At 54.0% G+C, this 11329-nt stretch overlaps 1 pseudogene; it reads left to right on the top strand.

The window, feature by feature from the left end:
* The first annotated feature begins 882 nt into the window (after positions 1 to 882).
* Positions 883 to 10660, top strand: LOC103011728 (stress-induced-phosphoprotein 1-like; annotated as a pseudogene).
* The last annotated feature ends 669 nt before the right edge of the window (positions 10661 to 11329 follow it).

Below are 11329 nucleotides of genomic sequence, written 5' to 3'. Positions count from 1 at the left end.
TGGGCACCCAGCCCTGTGCCCAGCTGTCCTCAGGGAGCTGAGGTCTGCGGAGAGCCACAGGTTGGGGTGGGATGGTGTGGGAAAGGCAGCTCACAAAGGGAGGGATGCCGATTCTGCGGGGCAGGGGGTCTGAGTCACCAGGGGAGGCCTCTCCAAGGAGGCAGCCTTCGCCAGGCAGCAAGGGCAGCGGAGGGCGCGAGGTGGCCCAGGGTGGAGGAACAGCCCATGCCAAAGCACAGAGGTGGGACGGCCCTGGGTGCTCAGAGGTAAGTGGGGTAGGGGGTGGGCTGGGGTCAGCACGCCTGAGCAGACGGAGGAAGAAGCCCGCACCTGATGTCGGATGTTTTCACTCAGCAGCTGGTACTCCAGGGAGGCAGGGTTCCCGAGCGCCGCTGAGAAGGCTTCATTGGTGATCCTGAAGGTCACAGAGCGAGTCACGCGACTGGGTCCTGGGGAGGGAGAGCCTGAGTCCTGCAATGAGACAGCCTGGCCGGGGTGAGGCAGGAAAGACGACTGGGAGGAGGCAGCACCTCCAGGGACGCTTGGGAAGGCCAGAGGCACATCCGAAGGAGAGGGTGGTCAAGGGGGCTGGGTTGGCAGGGACCACCAGCCCAGGCTGGACTGTCCACTGAAGAGCAGCCATCCCTGTAGCCACCAGAGGCAGGGCAGGTGGGACGCTGGAAACATTGAAGGGAAGGCCTGAGGTTGTAGGTGGGAACTCAGATGCAGAAGCATCCGGAGAGGTTCCGGCTCCGGTGGTGAAGGGGGAAACTGGGGCCAGGACTGGTGATGGTGATGTTAGTGCAGGTGACGGGGACGAGGGTGGGGACGACAGTGGCAGTGATGCTGAGGACGACTGTGAAGAGGGTACCGCCGAGGGCAATGGCAACATTGAAGGACCACTGGGCGGGCGCTGGGCCCAGACTGGACGCCAGACCACTTCTGGGTGAGCCTGAGCCCACTGTGAGGGCTGTGGAGGCCGTGTCCAGCCCTGACCACACTGTTGCTACAGGGAGAAGAGGCTCTGTGGCAGCCAACGTGTTACTGATCGATGTAAACGCAAGTGGGCCCTGGGGTGCTGAGGACACGGCCTTCTCTGGGGCCTTCGGAGCCAATGTCAGAAGTGGGGCGGTCCCTGGCCTGAAGTTGCTGGCCCCTGATGCACATGGCACCCAAGCATTGGGGCTGAAGGTGTGCCTGCCCACAGGCCAGGCCAGCGGTGGTGGAGAAGCCTGCGATGGTGACGTGGCAGCTATCTCTGGAGACCCAGTGACCAAGATCTCCTCTCCAGGTCCAGCCACGTAGGACACTGGCTGGGACTCAGGGGCCCTGTGGGCTGCAGGCTCAGCCACTGCTGATGGAGCTGGTCTGGGTGTGGACCTGCCTGAGACCCCAGTGGTTCCCAAAGGGGCAGGCTGGTCCGAGTGGAGAGGCAAGTCCAGGAGCGAGCCTAGAAGAGCCTGCTGGTCCCCAGGTGCCTCTGGAAAAAGGGCTCCTGCCTTCCTGCCAGGAGCCTCCCCTGGCCTCTTGGCTGAGGGAAAGACTCCAGCGAGGACTGTCACCCAGGAGTTTAATGATGGCAGGAGTATCTTCTTGCTGTCCCCTTGCAAAGCAGATGTGCCAGAAGCCAAGGGAGACGGACCCAGGTCTTTGTGAGGAGGAAGAAGGGGCAGGGTGGAAGCCGAGACCACCAGGACAGCTGCAAAACAGGAGAGGCCTGTTTTGCCAGCCGCTTGGTGGGGTGGGATTGGCCCACAGCCTCTTAGATGCCTGCCCTCCCTGCCTCCTCCCTCCTTTAGGGCGCCTGAGGAGACCCAAACCCTGGCCCCGGCTCTGCCCCAAACCACTGGGCTACCTCTGGAGAAACTTCCTTTCTCTGGCCCTAGCCCTCCAGAGACAGGGGAACTCTGCCCTGCCACCAGAAAGGGGGACAGTGAGGGTAAAGGGGCATACCTCAAGGGTCCCTTTCTTCTCTCCCATCCCAGCTCCACCCCATGGCAGGACCCCTCCCCAGAGGAGTCTTTCCTGGTGAGACCCAGGCTGCTTGAGGATGCTGGGAAGTGCTGTTCAACCTCCAGCAAGGAAACGAGGCAATTACCTTATTCCATTCCCAGAACACAGGATGCTTCTTGAGGGCTGAAGGGGGGTGGGGGGATGGGGAGGGGACCCATCTCTGAAAGCTGTAATACCACACCTGGCTACAAGGGTGCACTGAGCCCCTTGGGGGCCAGCCCCATGCCAGGTTCCCCCAAGTGGGTGACGCTGAGTGCCCTCATGGAGCCCCAAGCGTGGGGGACTGAGGAGGGGATCCTGGCCCCGTCTCAGGATCCTCCGAGCTGACCAAAGCCAAGCTGACCTGAAGACAAGGAAGGCCAGCCCTGACGTGGGAGCCATGGAAGTCCCCCAGGTGAGTGGGTGTGGTCTAAGACAGGCCCCCCCAGGGGCCGCACCTCCACTTACCAGCCAGGAGAAGCCCAGCGGCTGGAAGCCACTGCCCGCTCATGCCGAAGGCTCCCGCTCAGGCTGCCAAGCCTCCAGGGCCACGTGGAAGGTGGCAGATGGAAGACTCCGCTCAGGTCCCCCTTCAGGAAAGGAAGGTTGCCCGGCTGTGAGCTCTGGTTGGCTGAAGCCTCCAGCCACTCCCTGAGCTGCGTCTGCCCGGCCCCTTCCACAGTTCTGCCCTGCAGCTCAGCTGCAAGCCCCTGCTGCCTGACCCTCCAGCAAAGCCCTTCTCCCTTTGGGCTGCAGACTCTGTTGAATGTGCCAGCCCCACAGCCCGAGAGGTTATAGGCCTGAAAACATATTGAAGAAGAATGAGAAGTTCTGTCCAGTCTTCAAATGCGAAGAATGGAAAGTTCTGTCCAGTTATAGGCCTGAAAACCTATTGAACAAGAATGAAAAGTTCTGTCCAGTCTTCAAATGCGAGGTGGGTGCTCTTCGTGGATGTGGTGAGGGTCTCAGTGGTGCAGATGGTCCGGGCGTGGGTGGGGGCGTGAGTGGTGCTGACGGTGGGGTGGGGTGGGGTGGCTGTGGCGACAGTGGCAGTCATGGTAGAGCTGTGATGATGGCAGAGGTGCTAACATGGTGGGAGCTCTGCTGGTGTCCAGGTAGGATGGGACTTGGTGGAGGGCAGTGACACTGACAGCCACGCCCCATCCCCTGCCCCAGCTCCTGAGGCACTTTGGTCCCCACTCCCACCACATTAGGCTAGGAGGGGAGTCTGGAGGAGGGCAGATCAGAGAACAGTCCCCATCTTGCCCGCCCCCACTGGGACCCTGTGGAATCCTGGCCAGAGACCTGGACTGGGGATGTTGGGTGTGGAGATGGGTGGGCTTTGCGTTGAGGGGTCCTTCCCGGGTACCACCGCAGACCTGGCATTCTGGGCAGACCCAGAACGGTATGCAGTCTCAACCAGAGCCTCCTGGTCCTTGCTGCAGTCATTCCTGCTTTCCGCTCACCAGCCCCCTTCCTCCCCCTGCCCCTGCAGACACAGGAGGAGAAGGACTGGGGCGGCCCTAAGAAGCTCTGAGCTGCTGAGGGCAGGAAGGGCAGGGGTCTGGTGCCTTCACAGGAGCCAGCCCGGCTTGGGGCTCAGACCATGCTCCGCATCCCTCCCCCGCCAACCTCACCCCCAGCAGCCGTAGGAAGTTTTCAGCTCTTTCAAAGCCTCTCTCAGCAGGCTCCTGGCCTGTGTGTGACCTCCGAGAGGGTCAGTGACCTGTCTGTCCCAGGTCACTCAGGACAGGCAGACCGCAGAAACCCCTTAAGGGGAGATAATCCCTAGAACCCTTCACAGCAGGAAATCAGGCTGGAAACTCCCACCCTCCTCGCCTGCCTCTTGCCACCACCCAGCAACTCCTACCTGGAGGCACTCCTTCCTCTAAGGGAAAAATCCTCCATGGTCCGACCCAGCCCTAACACATATATCATCCCAGGATCAGGCAAACCCCTCAGCCCAGCCCTTTCCCTCTATTCAATCACAGCTCAACTGCTTTGTAAACCTGCACTCCTCTGTCTGCACACCCAGCGGCTGCCTTCTGCACCCCAGCCCCTTCGGGGTGAAGAGGTTAAGAGTCCCGGCCTGGCCAGGTTGTGGGGTGGATGCCCTCCTAAGGGCAGGCTTTGGTCTTTGACAACTTATACCTCCAGTCCTAGTTCCATTGCCCCCATTCTCCCACCTACCCTTCCATAAGCGCCGCCCCCCCCAACTCTGGCCTGTGACCCCATCTCCCAGGCCAGCCAACCCACTCTGGCACCCCCATTCCGTCTCCCTTGCCTGTGCTCCCAGGATGCCCAGGTCTTACCTGGTGACGCCAGGAAGCCTCTGTCTCCGGAGATGTCAATGTTCCACAAAGGAGGGAGTGATTGCAGAGACCCCAACCTCTGCCCAGGCTGGCAGGGCCGCCCCCTTCCCAGCACCCTCAGGGCCAGGAAGATTTGATTTCTGATGGCTCCAGTCCAAGAGCAAAAGCCACTCACACCCTAGGACACTGGGTCCTCATTTCCTGGCCCCTTCAGCGCCCCTCCTGGCCAGGCCAGGCCAGTCTAGGCGAGGCTGGGGCCAAAGCTGGGGGCAGGGCTAAAGATTCTCTCAGCTCTGAGGCCGGTTTAGCAGCGATGGTCAAAGCAGGAGCTCCCAGGGGCAGGAGAGGGATGCAGGACAGAAGCATGCCTGAAGACCACTGCACACCACCGGACAAGGGCTCTGGGCTCAGGCTCCAGTGGTGGGAGAGGAGCACATGCTCACTCTCCCCATCAAGCCCCTGCTGATCAAGAACAATTTTACAGGGGGCTTCCCTGGTGGCGCAGTGGTTGAGAATCTGCCTGCCAATGCAGGGAACACGGGTTCGAGCCCTGGTCTGGGAAGATCCCACATGCCACGGAGCAACTGGGCCCGTGAGCCACAATTACTGAGCCTGCGCGTCTGGAGCCTGTGCTCCGCAACAAGAGAGGCCGCGATGGTGAGAGGCCCGCGCACCGCGATGAAGAGTGGTCCCCACTTGCCACAACTAGAGAAAGCCCTTGCACAGAAACGAAGATCCAACACAGTCATAAATAAATAAATAAATAAATAAAAGAACGTGAATTTCTAAAAAAAAAAAAAAAGAACAATTTTACAGAGAAAGCTCAATCAAGAGCTAGAGATCAGGGCTCAGCCTGTGTCTAGGATCAGGGCTTAGGTTATGCACAAGGATGGGGCTCAGTCTACGACAGGGCTGGTTCTGGAATTTGCGCTTGAGCTGGGCTAGACCTGGGGTCTCGCTGCTCTTCCCCTGCGCTCCAACAGGATGGCCATCCCAACACCTGAAATAAACTGTTCCTCGTACCTGAAATAAATTGAGTGGGAATTCTAGCTTAGATCAAGGATTTCAATACAAGAACTTTTAGAAGATTCACAGCCTCTAGGGCAGGATGGGGATCTGGCACCAAGGGTTGGGTAGTATTCCTCCTCTGTGGAGCAGCTCAAGCCCCTCAACCAGGCCCTTGCCTGGCACTGCAGCTGGTGCCAGTGCCTCCCTCCTCCTGAGCTCCACAGCCCTGAGAGGACCACAGTCTAGCGCGATTATAGTCTGACTGTTCTGTGTAAGAGCTCTGCACCGCCCCCATGCCCCATTCCTAACACAGCACAGTACAGAGGGGAACCCTCTCTCTCTGTGATCATCGGGGGCGGCGGCTTCCTGGGGCAGCAGGAGGGTCTGCACTGGGGGTCATCCTGTGACCCTAGTCCAGCACCAGAAGAGAGGGTGTGTGGAGACCCAAAGAGTCCTGGAGAACATGACAGCAGTGGGCAAGGTGAGACCCCAAAGGGAGGAACAAGACAGGTGGTCCCAGGGCTGACCAGGCAGACATTTGCCTAGACACACCGGCAGTGGGGCTGGCAGATGCTCAGCTTTGCCTATGTACCTTCCGGAGGTAAGGCCTCTCCAGCTTCGAAGGTGGGCCTCCACTTCCTGGCTCTCTCTTCCGGGCTCCCAGCCCTCTGGTGGAGGAGTCGGGGTGGGGGATCAGCTTGCACTCCTCATGTGCCCCTTGGCAGGTGCCTGCCCGATCCAGACCTTAATCCCCGTCTGTTACCTTGCTCCTCACAGGAGTGTTGCTATGATGGCCCAAGGGCTCCAGCCACTTGACCAGGACAGAATAGGGGGCTCACAGGAGGAACAGGGAGAAGAGTATGGGGGAGCCCGGGACCCTCTGCATCCTCTGCTGAGTTCTCAATTCTCCACAGCCATTGGAGGCCTCTGGCCAGCCTGCCTGGCTGACCTTAGTCCTGGCCCACTCCCCAGCCCAGCTCCAGCCCTCTCCCCTCGACCCACCCCTGCCACGACTGCTGAGGTGGCCATGTGCTGGCTGAGGAGGGACAGGAGAGGCGGTATGAGAGAGGAAACAGCACCTTCCTGCCTGACTGTGCTTCCAGGGAGGGTGTTCTGGGCCAAGAGAATAGCCTTAGCAAAGCTCTACAGGTGAGTCAGCTCATGCATGGGAGGGAGCCGCATTCCAGAGCCCCCAGTTCCCTAGCTCAGGGACCCAGTCAAGGCTCCCCCAGGGTCGGGGAAGGGTCTCCGGTTCTCCAGTTACAGCCCTGCCCACTGCTGCATCACCCAGGTATCCACGATGTCAACCCACCTCTTTCAAGCACATCGACAGGGTGAGAATCACTCTGTGAGGCCCTGTCTGGGGCAAGGACAGATAGATGTCCCTGCTGAATCAGGCAAACTGACTTCTTCCCTGCCTCTCCCCTGCCCACCTTTGCCTCACCTGCTGTCTGTCCTTCCTCCCCGGGAATAATAGTGCCCAAGTAGGAAACCTGGCCCCAGACCTGCCCTTTATCTCCAAAGGTGCGTCCTCTAAGGTCAGGGGTCTGACACCTAGAGCCATTTTTCCTGGGTTTTTCTGCCCAGACTGGCATCTGTCCTGCTGGAACCTCTGGCTGGATTTCCCCCCTTACCAAGTCAGGCTGTGTATGGTGTTGAATGATAAAAAAAGGAAAATCATGGCTCTCATACAGATAAAAAATGAACACATGTTAAAGATTGTGTTTAACTCAGTATTAATGAGGAAATCAGGCAGATGTTACAACCAGTTCAAAGGAGAATTCAAAGAAGCCTTAATTTATATGGAATAAAGGAATGTTTAAATAAATTTAGAAATACATGTAAAACTGGCTTTTTCTATTGGTGGGGGGAGGGTCTAAATCTCCAGCGAACAATCTACTTGCATGATTATAAACAATTATTTTGCACTGCTATCAGTCATCCACAAGGTACAGGTTGTAAAAAAAGAGATGTTTGTTTAAAAATATATAGAGAGAGCATCAGAAGAATGTGTTCTAATCAAAACAATGCATAGTTTTCCATTGGAAACATCCAGTAATTTTTTTTTTTTTTAATTCAAAATTTCCTTACAGTGATCAGACTCTCTGAGCTGTGAAGCAGAGGAAATGGGACTTAGTAAGTACTGGAGATGTCAGGGAAGGCTTCCTGGAGGAGAGGGGGAGGGCAGGATAGGAAAGGGGAGGGCACTAGCAGAGACCACTGGTTGTCCCTGAATATTCCTCCTCCCGTTCTTCATTACTAATACTATCTCTTATTTTTTTTAATTTATTTTTTGGCCGTGCCGTGCAGCATGTGGGATCTTAGTTCCTCAGTTCCCCGACCAGGGATCGAACCCGTGCCCCCTGCATTGGGAGCGTGGAGTCTCAACCAGTGGACCACCAGGGAAGTCCCCACTATTCCTTATTCTTAGCTGGGCATGGGGTGGTCCAGAATAAAGACTATATTTCCTAGCCTCCCTTGTAGTGGGTGTGACCACGTGACCCCGTTCTGGCCAATAGGATGAGTGCCGTGAGGGATGTAGGGTAAGTGTCCCCAAAAGGAAAAGGTGTTACTCTTTGTCCTTCTCCTTCTTGCCGACTGAAATGTGAAACTCAAGCTCTTGGACCGTGAAGTAGAGGCTGTGAGTGGAAGATGGTGGAGCAAAAAAGGAAGGTCCTAGACATCCTTGTAAAGTCACCTGACCGACCGTGGACTACCCACCTCCAAACTTGTTTGATGTGAGAGAGAAATAAATGTCTGTCTTATTCAAACCACTGTTATTTGGGGTTTTCTGGTTTTTTTTTTTTTACTGCTCTAGCCCTGACTTTACACCTGTGTTGGGTAGAAACTTTGCATGGCCTCCCTTCTCTGACTCAGCAGCCCCCAACTCAGCCAACATGAGCGGGGCTCCCTCAGTGGGGGCAGTGGACGGTCTTTGGGGCATGCATCCCTTTCAGGCAGCCCAGTCTTCTAGGCGCTCTTAGCCCTTCATGATTTTCCTCTCTTCACCCTTCTCTATGTCTCCCCAACAAGCACCCTCCACTCGGGCTAAGTGGGAACCCTCATCCTTTCCAGGTTCATTTCCAACTCCATGCTTTTACTCCTGTCTCAAGAAGGAGTAGGCAGTATGAACTGCCCATTAACCAAGGAAGAAATTGGAAAAGCAGTGCAATTTTTACCTTTAATAAAAACTCTGGCTGCAGAGAAACAGAAATCTGCTTGAAGCTGTCAGAGAGTCAACACAATAGTGAAGAATTCCTAGAGCAAGATACAGGAGGAGGCAAAAATTCAGAGAGGGAGGCTCAGCATTTAGAGCTGTTTTCCCATGGCAGGCAGCGGGGGCGGGGGTGTGTTGCCAATCCTAAAAAGGCAGCTGGGAAGCTGAGCAGTACTTTGAACAGCTTTGAGATTACTACAGAGACAAAAGTAGGAGCCCAGGGCCTGCCAAAGTTTGGGGCAGGGTGTGTGAATGGCTCTTATAAATCCACAGACCACTGGTTTGAGCCCCTGGAAGGCTGTACCTTGGGAGTAAGGGTGATCTGGAAGCCAGACCTCACATAGACTGCAGCCCAGCTTTGAGTCTCAATCCCTAAAATTGGATTAAAATGACCTTTGGGGCTTCCCTGGTGGCGCAGTGGTTGAGAGTCTGCCTGCTAATGCAGGGGACACAGGTTCGAGCCCTGGTCTGGGAGGATCTCACATGCTGCGGAGCGACTGGGCCCGTGAGCCACAGCTGCTGAGCCTGCGCATCTGGAGCCTGTGCTCCGCAACAAGAGAGGCCGTGATAGTGAGAGGCCCGCGCACCGCGATGAGGAGTGGCCCCCGCTTGCCGCAACTGGAGAAAGCCCTCGCACAGAAACGAAGACCCAACACAGCCAAAAATAAATAAATAAATAAATAAATTAATTAATTAATTAATTAATTAATTTAAAAATGATCTTTAATTTCTAGTGAGTTCAGGCACCGGGACAGGAAAACAAAATTGTCTCTGCAGGAAGATAACATTATGTTAATCCTCAAAACATGTTACAAACTAATTTTTTTTTTTTTAATATTCGGCACACAACTAAGGCAGCCAGGCACAGGAGGAGACCAGACAATTGAACCAAGAGCTAGCAGAAACAACAGACAATAGAAACACTCTCAGAGGATGGTTGCAAAACTCTTGCCTTCAAGCCTGACTGGGGCAAGGGCTATTCATGAAAAGCAGAAGCTCTTGAGTTCTTAAACCCATTTGAAGAAGCCAAGCGAACCTATGAGGAGGGTTTAAAACACAAAGCAAACAATCCTCAGCTCAAAGAGGGTTTACAGAGTATGGAGGCCTGGCTGGCAGAGAGGAAATTCATGAACCCTTTCAACATGTCCAATCTGTACCAGAAGTTGGAGCGTGATCCCAGGACAATACCTCCACCACCACCTCCTCCCAAAAAGGAGACCAAGCCAGAGCCAATGGAAAAAGATCTTCAGGAGAGTAAGAAGCAGGCACTGAAAGGAAAAGAATTGGGGAATGATGCTTGTAAGGAGAAAGATTCTGACTCAACCTTGAAGCTCTATGACAGAGCCACAGGCCTGGACCCCACCAACACGACTTTCGTGACCAACCAAGCAGCCGTGTACATTGAAAAGGGCAACTACAGTGAATTCTGGGAGCTTTTTGAGAAGGCCATTGAAGTTGGCGAAGAAGACTACCGACAGACTACCAGAGCTTATGCTCAAATTGGCAATGCCTATTTCAAAGAAGAAAAGTACAAGGATGCCATCCATTTCTACAACAAGTCTCTGGCAGAGCACTGAACCCCAGATGTGCTCAAGAAATGCCAACAGGAAGAGAAAATCCTGCAGGAGCAAGAGTGACTGGCCTACATAAACCCTGAGTGGGCTTTAGAGGAGAAGAACAAAGGCAATGCATGTTTTCAGAAAAGGGACTATCCCCAGGCCAGGAAGCATTAAACGGAAGCCATCAAACAGAACTCAAAAGATGCTAAATTGTACAGCAATCAAGCTTCCTGCTATAGCAAACTCCTGGAGTTTCAGATGGCACTCAAGGACTGTGAGGAATGTATCCGGCTAGAGCCAACGTTCATCAAGGGTTATACATGGAAAGCAGCTGCCCTAGAAGTGATGAAAGACTACCCAAAGGCCACAAATGTCTACCAGAAGACACCAGACCTGGACTCCAACTGTAAAGGAAGCAGCGGATGGTTACCAATGCTACCTCATGGCCCAGTACAACCAACACAACAGCCTGAAGATGTGAAGTGATGGGCTGTGGCTGCCTTGAGGTGCAGCAGATAATGAGTGACCCGGCCATGCAGCTCATCCTGGAACAGGTGCAGAAGTACCCCTAGGAATGTAAATTGGTACAGCCACTATGGAAAACAGTATGGAGGTTCCTCAAAAAACAAAAAAAGAGTTGCCATATGACCTAGCAATCCCACTCCTGGGCATACATCCAGACAAAACTATAATTTGAAAAACACGCACCCCTATGTTCATAGAAGAACTATTTACAATAGCCAAGACATGGAAACAACCTAAATGACCATCGACAGATGAATGGATAAAGAAGATGTGGTACATATACACAATGGAATATTACTCAGCCATCAAAAAGAGCAAAAGAATGCCATTTGCAGCAACATGGATGGATCTAGAGATTATCATACTAAGCGAAGTAAGTCAGAAAGAGAAAGACAAATACCATACGATATCACTTATATGTGGAATCTAAAATATGATACAAATCAACATATCTACGAAACAAAAACAAACTCACAGATATAAAGAACAGACTTGTGGTTGCCGAAGTGGGGTGGGTAGGAGAAGGAAGGATTGGGAGTTTGGGATTAGCAGAGGCAAACTATTATATACAGGATGGATAAACAACAAGGTCCTACTGTATAGCACAGGGAACTATATTCAATATCCTGTGACAAACCATAATGGAAAAGAATATGAAAAAACCATAATGGAAAAGAAATATCCTGTGACAAACCATAATGGAAAAGAATATATAT

Source organism: Balaenoptera acutorostrata, chromosome 3, assembly GCF_949987535.1.
Source record: "Balaenoptera acutorostrata chromosome 3, mBalAcu1.1, whole genome shotgun sequence".
Lineage (NCBI taxonomy): Eukaryota > Metazoa > Chordata > Mammalia > Artiodactyla > Balaenopteridae > Balaenoptera > Balaenoptera acutorostrata.
Note: the sequence above shows the minus strand (reverse complement) of the source record. Positions and strands in the feature narration are given on the sequence as shown.